Source organism: Oryctolagus cuniculus, chromosome 3, assembly GCF_964237555.1.
Source record: "Oryctolagus cuniculus chromosome 3, mOryCun1.1, whole genome shotgun sequence".
In the NCBI taxonomy this organism is placed as follows: domain Eukaryota; kingdom Metazoa; phylum Chordata; class Mammalia; order Lagomorpha; family Leporidae; genus Oryctolagus; species Oryctolagus cuniculus.
In genome coordinates this window covers 65022761-65035617 of record NC_091434.1, presented here as the reverse complement: position 1 = coordinate 65035617, position 12857 = coordinate 65022761, and positions in this window count along the sequence as shown.

Below are 12857 nucleotides of genomic sequence, written 5' to 3'. Positions count from 1 at the left end.
GGTGCATAGTAACAGAAGAACATAAAATAGCAGGAGATACTTGAGAAGTGCAATGGCTGAGCACTCACTGAATTAACTAAAGTCCAAGACCTTTATTAAAAGACTCCTAGGAGAAATAAAGGACAGAGTGGGCATCAGACCATTAAATACTACTTCTAGGGGTGCAGTACATTGGAGCTTGCTTCGTCTCTGCATCCCACATTGGAGTGCCAGTTTGAGTCCTGCCGCTTCTGCTTCTGATCCAGCTTCCTGCTAATGTGTTCTGGGAGGCAAAGATGATGGCCCAAGTGCTTGGGCCCTGCCACCCATGTGAGAGATCAGGATGTAGTTCCTGACTCCTGGCTTAAGCCTGGCCCAGTCCTTAATGTTATGGGCATTTGGGGGCAGAGGGTAGGCAGATGAACCAACATATGGAATATTTCTCTCTCTCTCTGCTGCTCTGCCTCTCCTATAGATGAAAATAAAAATTAAAAAAAATAGTTTTTTTTACTGAGTAATTCTGAGCAATGCAGAGAACTTAAATCTATCACACTTTGGTTCCATTTTCTCCTATCCAAAAGGACATGTGAATTTACATACATGGTATTTTGTAGGTCAGGTGTCATAAATTAGGATGCAGTGATGATTCACATGCATTTCCTACATTGTGGCACCTCCCCAGGGTTGAATTCATCATCCTTAAAAACAGAGGCTTGGGTTGCTGTGCTCTGCAGACATCAAAGTTAAAACAGGAACAATCAACCACATTCTCGACTCTGTTGCTGCAAAAAGAAGAAATCCTTCCCTCTACCTTTTCTGGCAGTGGGGAATCATAAATTTCTTCAACAGTGCATAACACTGAGCTATTTGCAATGTGCGTTTATGAAAGCCTTTCTTTAAACTATAGGTAAATAAATAAAAGCTTGCTTCAAAAAGAACACTTTCAGGTCTAATTAATGAAATAGAAAATATTTAGTTTTTCCTATTTGTTTATGACCTAATTGTGAAAATATGGTCAGTATTCAATTGCCAGTATCAGTGATTACTTGCTATACACACAAATGTTTACACCTCCTCTTACCTTTGAAACCTGAGCTATGATTCAAATTCATGAAGTGTGTCAGCTGTATATTGGATGCAAGAAAAAAACCTACTAGCTTATGAAAGGATTGTAGAAAAGATAGATTCAATGTAAATAAATAAGTGCTCTAAAGGACAAATTAAAACAGTAACACTGTTCATTCAGACAAGAATTGCACACTATTTGTTCCTAAAAAACTTACATTAACTTTAAAAGCAATTTAAGCTTGCTTGGGTTAACTTGCCAAGAAGCCCGATTTATTCTTCTGTTTTGACTGTAAATAAAAACACACATGCAACTAGAATAATCTATTTTTCTAGCAGCATATGGTTCTTTTGCAAACTTCAAAAACAGCTGTGTTTGTATCTCTTGAAGACGCTTTGGAACTTGTCATATGGGCAAGCTGTCCGAGAATTGTTACAGTCTGCTTTTATTGAAGGTTTCCAATATTGGGCTTCCCTCTTGATTTTGGAAAGCTTATATTTTTATAAGAAAATGTAATAGATGTCTTCACTGGTTCCGTAAAAACACAAATGGTTGTAACTTACATATTTTAGTATATTAAAGAACCGAATGAACACAGATGAGTAAAGATATTGCATTATCCCTGTGCCTAGCTCAACACGCATCACAACAATGAAGGTGGACTACCTCTAGGGTATACATAAATGAAGACAAAAGGTTTTAGAGTTTCCAATTCAACTCTCTTCCAATTTAATTATAAAACATAATTATTTGACATTCAGGACAAAAAGAGTTCAACTGAAATTTTTTCAATTAAGATTATGTAGGGACACTTGACTTCAATTGGTTGCTAGTTCGAATCCCAATGGCTCCATTTCCGATTCATCTCTCTGCTATGGCCTGGGAAAGAAGTAGAAGATGGCCCAAGTCCTTGGGCCCCTGCACCCATGTAGGAGACTCAGAAGAAGCTCCAGGCACCTGGAGGCACCTGGCTTTGTATTGGCACGGCTCCGACCATGTGTAGGCATGTGTGGAATGAGCCAGCAGATGGAAGACTTTCTCTCTCTCTCTTTGCCTGTCTCTCTGTAACTGCATTTCAAATAAATAAATACTTTTTAAAGATTTATTTATTTATTTGAAAGTCAGAGTTACACAGAGAGAAGGAGAGGCAGAGGCAGAGAGAGAGAGAGAGAGAGAGAGAGAGAGAGAGAGGTCTTCTATCCACTAGTTCATTCCCCAGATGACCGCAATGGCTGGAGCTGTGCCCATCTGAAGCCAGGAGCCAGGAGCCTCCTCTGGGTCTCCCACATGGGTGCAGGGGCCCAAGGCCTTGGGCCATCCTCTACCACTTTCCCAGGCCACAGCAGAGAGCTGGATAGGAAGTGGAGCAGCCATGTCCCGAATTGGCACCCATATGGGATGCCAGCACTGCAGGCAGCGGCTTTACCCGCTATGCCACAGCACCAGCCCATAAATAAATATTTTTAAAAATGGCTGGCATTGTGGCTCAGCAGATGACATCACCACTCTTGGTGCCAGCATCCCCTATTGATCAGAGCGTTGGCTGGAGGCCTGGCTACTCTGCTTTCCACCTAGCACCTTGTTAATGTGCCTGGGAAGGCAGCAGATGACAGCTCCATTCCGGTGTTTGGGCCTCTTCCAGCCATGTGATGACCTGGATAGAATCCTTGGCTCTTGGCTTCAGCCTGGCCCAACCTCAGCTGTTGTAACCATTTGGGGAGTGAACCGACTGATGGAAGACCTCTGTCTCTCCTGTTTCTCCCTGCCTCTCTCTCTCTCTCTCTCTGATACTCTGCCTTTCTTCTTTCTTTTTTTTTTTAATTAATTAATTAATTAATTTGAGAGGCACAGTTACAGAGAGAGGGAGAGATGAGAGAAAGGTCTTCCATCCACTGGTTCACTCCTCAAATGGCTGCAATGGACAGAGCTGAGCTGATTCAAAGCCAGGAAATTGACTCTTCAGGGTCTCCCATGCAGGTGCAGGGGCCCAAGGACTTGGGCCATCTTCCATTGCTTTCTTAGGCCATAGCAGAGAGCTGGATTGGAAGTGGAGCAGCCGGGTCTTAAACCAGCTCCCAAATGGGATGCTGGCACTGCGGGCATTGGCTTTACCTGCTACACCACAGCACCAGCCCTGATACTCTGCCTTTCAAATAAGAAAATTAGAAGTTGACCCCAAGATCTTTGCAGAAGGGAATTCCACAGGTTCTGCTGGTAACTCACTGTTGCTTCATAGACTGCGGCAATGGTGAGGTGGAGTAGGTTCCTCCTCTTCAGTTTAGTTCTGTTCCCAAGAACTTTCCTTGTCAGTTCAAACTGGAAATTTTAGATTCAGTGATGACAAAGGTCTCAGTATCAATTGCTCTGGCTTTCATGGTTTGATTCATTTTAATTCCTTCTCTTTCCAGACCCTTCTGTGCTGTGTGTTACAACTTGTACACATATTTATGATAGAATGATTACTATTGATTGCAAATATCTGTATCCATGTGTATCTCCTCTCAGGAGCTAAAACAGATTTACCTTTTTTTTTTTTTTTTTTTTTGACAGGCAGAGTGGACAGTGAGAGAGAGAGAGAGAGACGGAGAGACAGAGAGAAAGGTCTTCATTTACCGTTGGTTCACCCTCCAGTGGCCACTGCGGCCAGCGTGCTGCAGCCAGCACACCACGCTGATCTGAAGCCAGGAGCCAGGTGCTTCTCCTGGTCTCCCATGGGGTGCAGGGCCCAAGGACCTGGGCCACCCTCCGCTGCACTCCCTGGCCACAGCAGAGAGGTGGACTGGAAGAGGAGTGACCAGGACAGAATCTGGCGCCCTGACCGGGACTAGAACCCCGGGTGCTGGCACTGCAGGTGGAGGATTAGCCTATTGAGCCGCCACACCGGCCCAGATTCACCTTCTTAACTCTGAACTGCCTATAATGCGCATTTTTACTACATTTAGTATTGTGTCAACTCATGGGCCCTATTATGATGCAGCTAGAAGATACTACACCCCGGGGGTCCGTGTTGTGATGCAGTGGGTAGAGCTGCAGCCTGCAGTGCTGACATCCCATATGGGTGCTGGTTTGAGTCCCGGCTGCTCCACCTTCCATCCAGCTCTCCGCTAATATGCCTGGGAAAGCAGTAGAGGATGGCACGGGCCCTTGGGCACCTGTGCCCACATGGGAGACCTGGAAGAAGCTCTTGGCTCTTGGGTTTGGATTAGCCCAGCTCTAGCTGTTGCGGCCATTTGGGGAGTGAACCAGCAGATGGAAGTTCTTTCTCTCTGTAACTCTGTCTTTCAAATAAATAAATAAATAAATAGCAACAAAAGAATAAAATACTTAGTGGGTTTTTTTGCTTTGTTTTGTTTTAAGAAGGTACTGTATCCTACGCTTGAGCTAAAATGATAAAGTAAGAGTTTGTCTCTATCCTTTTTCTTGAGTGGTCGCTTATGATTATCTTTTTAAATGATACACAAAAATTTAATGTGCTTTTCTGCATGTGTGCTACATTCCGTAAGTGAAAGAAGTGAAACAATATCCACTTAAAGAATATGCCTCACATGAAAAATGCTCAGGAGCACTGGCCGTCAAGGAGATGCAAATCAAAACCACAGTGCGGTTTCACCTCACCCCAGTCAGAATGGCTCTCATACAGAAATAAACAAACAACAAGTGCTGGCAAAGATGTGGGGAAAATGGTACACTAGTCCACTGTTGGTGAGAATGTAAGCTGGCAAAGCCACTATGGAAGACAGTATGCAGATATCTCAGAAATCTGAATATAAACCTACCATACAACTCAGCTATCCCACTCCTGAGAACTCACCCAAGGGAAATTAAATCATTATATGAAAGAGTTGTCTTCACTCCCATGTTTATTGCAGCTCAATTCACAGTAGCTAAGACATGAACTCAACCCAAATGCCCATCGACTGAAGACTGGATAAAGAAATGATGGGATATGTACACCATGGAGTACTATAGAGATTTAAAAAAATGAAATCCAGTCATTTGCAACACAATGGATGAATCTGGAAAACATCATACTTAGTGAAATAAGCCAGTCCCAAAGGAACAAATACCACATGTTCTCCCTAATCTGTGATAACTAATAGAGCACCTAAAAGGCAATCTGTAGAAGTGAAATTGACATTTTGAGAAGCAATGACTTTTTTGTTTGTTTGTTTGTTTTTGTTTTTGACAGGCAGAGTGGACAGTGAGAGGGAGAGACAGAGAGAAAGGTCTTCCTTTTGCCGTTAGTTCACCCTCCAATGGCCGCCGCAGCCGGTGCACTGCAGGAGCCAGGAGCCAGGAGCCAGGTGCTTTTCCTGGTCTCCCATGGGGTGCAGGGCCCAAGCACCTGGGCCATCCTCCACTGCACTCCCTGGCCACAGCAGAGAGCTGGCCTGGAAGAGGGGCAACCGGGACAGAATCCGGTACCCCGACCGGGACTAGAACCCGGTGTGCTGGCGCCGCTAGGCGGAGGATTAGCCTAGTGAGCCACGGCGCCGGCCGAGAAGCAATGACTTTAACAGCCCTTGTCTTGACTGTTGAGGAACTTTTTTTTTCTTTTTAATACTATTTGTTTTTTTTTTTTAGGTTTTTTTTTTTTATTTTTTTTTTTTTTGACAGGTAGAGTTGGACAGTGAGAGAGAGACAGAGAGAAAGGTCTTCCTTCCATTGGTTCACTCCCCAAATGGCAGCTACGGCCAGTGCTGTGCCAATCCGAAGCCAGGAGCCAGGTGCTTCCTCCTGGTCTCCCATGCAGATGCAGGGGCCCAAGCACTTGGGCCATCCTCCACTGCCCTTCTGGGCCACAGCAGAGAGATGGACTGGAAGAGGAGCAACTGGCACCAGAACCCAGCCCCCCTATGGAATGCCAGCACTGCAGGCAGAGGTTTAACCAAGTGAGCCATGGTGCTTGCCCCTCTTTTTAATACTATTTGTTGAACTCTTTACTAACATAGAGTTAAACATATGTGTATAAAGTCAACTGAAAGTAGATTTCAGTAAAAATAAGAGTTGAAATAAGAGAGGGAGGAGGAAGAGGGGTGGGAGTATGGGTGGCAGTGCAGGCATAGTGGAAAGAATCACCATGTTCCTAAAGTAATTATGAAGTGTATGAAGTTTGTAACTGTAAAGCTGTATAGTTCTGCATATATTCCTATGGACTTACTTTTAAGGGTACAGTTTAAAAACTTGCAATGGGACTCCAAATCCCCTTAAGCTGAGTGGTAAAAATAGCATCTTAAGTGTTAAAGTGACCATATGGATAAAATTAAGTGTTTGGTAATAATAATAGAATTAAAGAGGAGTGAATGCTCCAACATGGGAAGCAGTCCACACAGCAGACACATAGAAACACAATCACTTTAAGCAGCATGCTGAACTCAGAAACAGCCCTTAAGGCATTCTGGTCTGGATGAAAAGCCCAGAAGAGCATTTAAGGCATAGAAAGCCAAGACATTGTGGCAAAAATGTCCTACATGAAGGACCTTGGTGGGTGAGACCCCAGTGGAAAGAAGTAATCATCAAAGAAGGAAGTACTCTTCTCTGAAGGGAGGAGAGAACTTCCACTCTGCTTATGGCCTTGATTAAATACTGACGGAGTTTGTGGATTCAAAAGGCTCCATAGCCTAGGCAGCTCATTTCAAGAGCTTTGAGTGATCCCTGATGTCATACGTATGAGTGTTAATTGTTAAGCTAACAACAGGAGTCACTGTGTGCTAACTTCCCATGCAAGACCTCTGTCCTCAAAGAGTTGTATTATAATTATGTCTAAGTGTTTGCAAAATATCTATCATTCTTTGGTACTTCTTTAAAGTTAATTAAGTTTCTAAAAAAAAAAAAGTGAAATTAACTTCAAGATGCAATGACTTTGAGCAGCCCTAGTCTTGACTGTTGAGGAACAGTTTTTTTTTATTATGCAAATTGCTGAACTCTTTACTTAGCATAGAGTTGGTCTTCTTTGTATAAAGTAATTCAAAATGGACTTTATTGGAGAATGGGAGTGGAAATGGGAGAGCAAGTAGAGGAGGAGATGGGAGTGTGGGTGGGAGGGCAGGTATGGTAGGAAGAATCACTATATTCCTTAAATTATACTCATGAAATGCATGAAGTTTGTATTCCTTAAATAAAAGATTTCTCTGGGAAAAAAAGAATATGCCTGCCCCTAAAAATATTGAGCACCCTTTGGGGGAGGGAGAAGACTGCTTTCATGTTGTAAGCTTTTTCTGGTAGCCAGAGCAGACACTGAGTGCTGAACACCAGGTGACACAGAAAGCAGTGGTGCAAGATGGATTAGATGGGAAGAGGCAGAAGCCAGCGAGGCCATTCAAGGATTCATTTCAAAAGCCTTGATGAGAGATGACAAAGGTTTGGGGTGATGAAGACAGCAACACAGAACAGGCACTTTGGAAGCAATTAGGAGCCGATGTAGAAGAGGAGGACAAGACTAGATACAGACTTCAGAGCTGCCCTAGGAACAGAAATGATTTTAAAAAACAATTTAGCTCAGCAAAACAATCAGAGAGTAAAGCTTAACAGTTTGACCACCCTTTTTAAAAAGATTTATTTATTTATTTGAGAGGTAGAGTTACAGATAGAGAGAAGGAGAAACAGAGAGAGGTCTTCCATTCACTGGTTCACTCCCAAATGGCTGCAACAGCTGAGCTGATCCAAAGCCAGGAAACAGGAGCTTCTTCTGGGTCTCCCACATGGGTGCAGGGGTGTAAGCGTTTAGGCCTTCTTCTATGCTTTCCCAGGCCGTAGCAGAGAGCTGGATCAGAAGAGGAGCAGCTGTGGCTCGAACCCATGTGGGATGCGGGTGCCACAGGCAGAAGCTTAGCCCACTATGCCACAGCACCAGCCCCACTTTGAACATTGTTAAGTGTGTAATGTGGGAGCATTAAGGGCATTCATGTTGTTTGCAACCATGGCCACTGTCCAATGCCTGGTTTTCATCCTTCCCAACTGGACTGTCCCCACTAGGCAAGAGCTCCCATTCCCTCCCCACCCACCCCCAGTAAGCACTGTTGCACTCGCTGGCCCTAGGAATCCCACCGCTCCTGTTACGTCCCAGACGTGGAATTTTTATACAATGTCTGTCCTCTTTTGTCCTGCCTAGCTTAATCCTTTCAAAACAGAAATGAATGTGTGTGACTCACCCCTACCACAAGTCATTTAAAATAAAATGTGAGTTTTCGAAATGACAAAGAGTTACATATATGCTTAAATGAAAATAGCATGTTTCTGGATTTTCTGGTTGCATAGTTATGAATTGTTGAAATTAGGCCTTTCCTTCTTTTCCATTTGGAATGTGGGTGGTACGTGTGTGTGTATAGGGGCCCTCTGCTCCCCTATAAGGCACCGCCTCACTGTTTCAGTAGCCTTCAACCCCCTAGAAATGCTGCCATTTCAGGGTGCACGCCAATTTGCCTCTGATTCAGATACATCTGCCGGTCTCCTCTTCCCTTCAGCCTCTGTGCTCTGTGACGGAGTCAAGGACGGTGACAAGGGTACAAGGGTTTCTTTCTTTCTTTCTTTCTTTCTTTCTTTCTTTCTTTCTTTCTTTCTTTCTTGACAGGCAGAGTGGACAGTGAGAGAGAGACAGAGACAGAGAGAAAGGTCTTCCTTTGCTGTTGGTTTACCCCCAATGGCCACCGCGCTGATCTGAAGCCAGGAGCCAGGTGCTTCTCCTGGTCTCCCATGAGGATACAGGGCCCAAGGACTTCGGCCATCCTCCACTGCACACCCGGGCCAGAGCGGAGAGCTGGCCTGGAAGAGGGGCAACCGGGACAGAATCCGGCGCCCCGACTGGGACTAGAACCCGGTGTGCTGGTGCCGCAGGCAGAGGATTAGCCTACTGAGCCGCAGCACTGGCCATTGACAAGGGTTTCATATGCATTTCATCTTAATGAATTAAATCTTTGAGAACTCCACCTTTGTTTACCTATTTTTCATTAGCTTAAATCTCTGAGGGCTACAGCATCATATGGATTCTGTGTCTTTCCTTCTGGGAGGAAAGTTGCGTGGGAATTTGGAGGGAACAAGGCCACCATTTGTTTCAGGGGAACGTGTTGCCTCTCCCCAGATTGTCCTGCTTTGTTTGGTTTGCACCAGGAGTCACTGCGTTGCTCCCTGCTTTGTACAGACGTGCACATGTCTTACCCAGTAGAATCCAGTTCCACCTCAGGCATAAACATTTGCAACTTTAGAAGAGTGTCGCTCCCTTTGGCTCTGTAGATCCCTTTCAGAGTGAGCACAAATAGCCTAGTCCCCCAAGCCTTTTAATTTGCCTTTATTATTTGAGAGAGAGAGATCTCCCATTTGCTGTTTCTCTCCCCAAATGCCTATAATAGTTGGGGCGGGGGTGGGAGGAAGGTCAAATCCAAAATCCCAGAATCAATCCAGTTCTTCCACGTGGGTGGCAGGGTCCCAAGAACTTGAACCTCTGCTGTTGCTTCCCGGGATGTGCTGTAGCAGGAAACTGAAATCAGAAGTGGAGGTGCCGGGACACACACCCAGCCACTCAGCTGTGGGACACAGGTGTCCCAAGCAGCATCCTGCTGAACCTTACCCTTGCCCCATGTTTGCCTTTTTTTCCCCCAAGATTTATTTTATTTTATTTGAAAGGCAAAGTTACAGAGAGAGAGGGAGAGACAGAAAGAAAGATCTTCCATCTGTTGGTTCACTCCCTAAATGACTACAACAGCCAGAGTTAGGTTGATCCAAAGCCGGAAGCGTCTTCTGGGTCTCCTACATGGGTGCAGGGGCCCAAGGACTTGGGCCATTTTCTACTGCTTTCCCAGGCCATGGCAGGGAGCTGGATCAGAAGTGGAGCAGCTGGGATTTGAACTAGCACCCATATGAGATGCCGGCACTGCAGGCGGTGGCTTTACCCGCCACACCACAGCACCAGGCCAGCATGTTTGCCTTTTATATCTCCTGCTCCTGACAGGCTCCACAGTGGTGCAGAGATTCATTTTTAAGCAATGAAATAAAAAAACTATAAAAGGAAAGAAAAAAATACAAGCTCTTTTGTGGGCTGCAGACAATGTGGAAATGGAAACTTTAGGACTGGCAGGGAGGTAGAGGAAGAGGTGAGATGCATGTGGCCAGGGCAGGCTTGGGACGCTCCCAAATCTGTGCAGAGAAGAGGCAGGGTGGCTGCAGGCTCCTGGTCCAGGGTGCGTGAGCGCGGCAGGAGTCGGAGAGCAGAGCAGGCCTTCTCTGTGCCCAGAGTCCTCCCTGTGCGGGCTGCAGAGAGCCTTGGTGAGTTCTGAGCATGACCCTGGGCAAGGCACTTGACCTCTGCCGTGCTTCAGTTTCCTTCTGGCAAAATGGGCAAAAGGGTTTCCACTTGCTAAGGTTCTTATGAGGATTATAATATAGACAAATTTTACTTTTTTTTTTTTTTTTTTTACATACAAAAGAACTAAATGTATGTAAGTCCTCTGAGGCCCAGAGATGCTGCACTGATGGCTCACTGCACCGGTGGGTGGCTCACTGTGGAGCCAGGATTAGAGCTGTAATAATCAGGACTTTTCTGGGCACACTGAAGCCAGCAGGAGAGAAAGTCACGTGGTGCCATTTAATTTCCCCGCAGATAGGAAGGGAATACTTGGGCAGAGGTGGGGAGGGGTTTCTTGGTGAGGGAGGGCAGGCCCCCTGCCCCCACACCCACACTCTACCTGTTATTTCATTTTTGTTTGTTTGTTTTAGTAAAAGATTCTGGTTAAAGTACAAATGCCCCTCTAGAAGGGTTGCATATTAATCTCCCCGTTGCTGTATCACAAATCACAAAAACCTAGCGTGTTGCTGTGGATTCATTCTGAGAGGAGGAACGCGGTGGGGGCAAGAGGCGCAGTCACCACACAGACCCCTGGGAGTCCCGTGAAAGCAGGCCTGAGGCGAGCAGTCGGAAGACTCGTTTATTTCAGTTGCTACAGCAGCTTAAATAGCCAAGGCAGCCAATCCAGTCAAGGGGCGGTTTATGCCCTAACCAATCACAGCCTGTTGTGCCAAGCAGTATCCGAAGCCATCTAATCACAGCCTCTTGCCAGGCAGGCTCCGTTGCCAGGTGGGTTTCAAAGCCATTCCTGAGTAACTGACGCTGGCTTGCCAGCGGCCATCTTGGCATGGCTTTCTCATTCCACCACACTAGTGCCTTAAACAATATCATTTGTTGCACCTCAGAGTGTCTGTGGGTCAGGAATTCTGGGTGGTTCTGGCACAGGGTCTCTTGAGAGGTTCCAGACAGCTTGCAGAGGCCTGGAGACCTCATTGCCTTCTCTCAGCCTCCGAGAGGGCTGGTTGCATCTCCTTGCGACAGGGCTACTTACTGGCTTCCTCCAAAAAGAGCAAACCCAGAAACCAAGACGGAAGCTGAAATCTCTTTATGGTCTAGCCTCTGGCTCATACACTTTCATTTCTGAATGTTCTGTCAGCCTCACAGAGCACCTCTGCTTCTACATGGGAAGGTACTAGATAACGGCCGCGCAGACCAAGGTCTACACAGGACAATGGTTTCAGCACAGGGCAGGAAGACCGGGAGTAGAGGATCATTGGGGTTAGCTTGGTGGTGGCTCACCACGCCCACATTCAGCTCCCACCTTTGTTATTCTTCCCTGGGAAGAGGAGGAACATGGGAGTTGCACGGAGCCCTGGGGGAGACCTCAACGTGGCCTTGATGGGGGAAGTGGGATGACCGGAAATGAGCTTCATCAACCTCTCCTCGTCCTGACAGAGGGCGGCAAGGGCAGCTTAAATCAGCAAGAAGCAGCCCCTGAGCCCTGCACTTCAGGCCTCAGAAGTACACTCTTGCCTTAAAGAAATATAGATCACAGGATTCATCTTTTTAAAAGTTGGGCTCAACTTTGTAACTCTTGCCAGCCATCACCGTCACCACATGGTCCAGCAGGTTTTGGGGCAGCCAGTGCTGCTCCCACCAACTTATTGTGTAGCAGTTACTTGCTTTTACCATGCCTCACTGTTCCATCTTTGGAATGGGTTGGCCAATATGAATTCCTTGGTGAATGTCTCAAGAATGGGTTTGTCATTACAAATACACAGTATACTTATTTTCATGTTATTATTGTGCTTTAAAATGTTTATTAATTTGGTTAACAGATAGGGTAAGATTCTCACAGATGCATTAATCAACCCATTTACTTGCTCATTTTTCTTTTAATTTTAGTTTCAAAAATACCCAAAGGCTACATCCATTACAGGGTAATGGACTGCAAAATCTTATTTAATTGCAATAAACATATTTACTGGAGTCGCAGCAAAGACAAACTGCATAATCCTGTGAACTTCTACCAATTTAAAAGAAGCAACACAACCTCTGGTAATGGGTTATCAGCCGTTATCTAGATCCTTGCTATACTGAACCTGAGCTGGTCTGTGTGAATGATAGAATATTCAGAGACAAAAGTCTATGAGTCAGGGGCCAGTGTTGTGGCTTAGCAGGTTAAAGTTGTGGCCTGCAGTGCCTCATCTTATATGGACACTGGTTTGGGCCCCAGCTTCTCCACTCCAATCCAGCTTCCTGCTAATGTGCCTGGGAAGGAAGCAAAGGATGGCCCAAGGGCTTGAGCCCCTGCACCCACGTGGGAGACCCAGAAGAAGCTCCCAGCTTCAGTCTGGTTCAGCTCCAGCCATTGTGGCCATTTGGGGAGCAAACCAATGGATGGAAGATCTCTCTCTTTTTTTCTCTCTCTCTGTAACTCTGACTCTCAAATAAATAAATAAATAAATCTTTTTTTTTTTTTAAAGGAAAAAAGGATATGAGTCAGAGGCTAGACCATAAAGACATTGCAGCTTC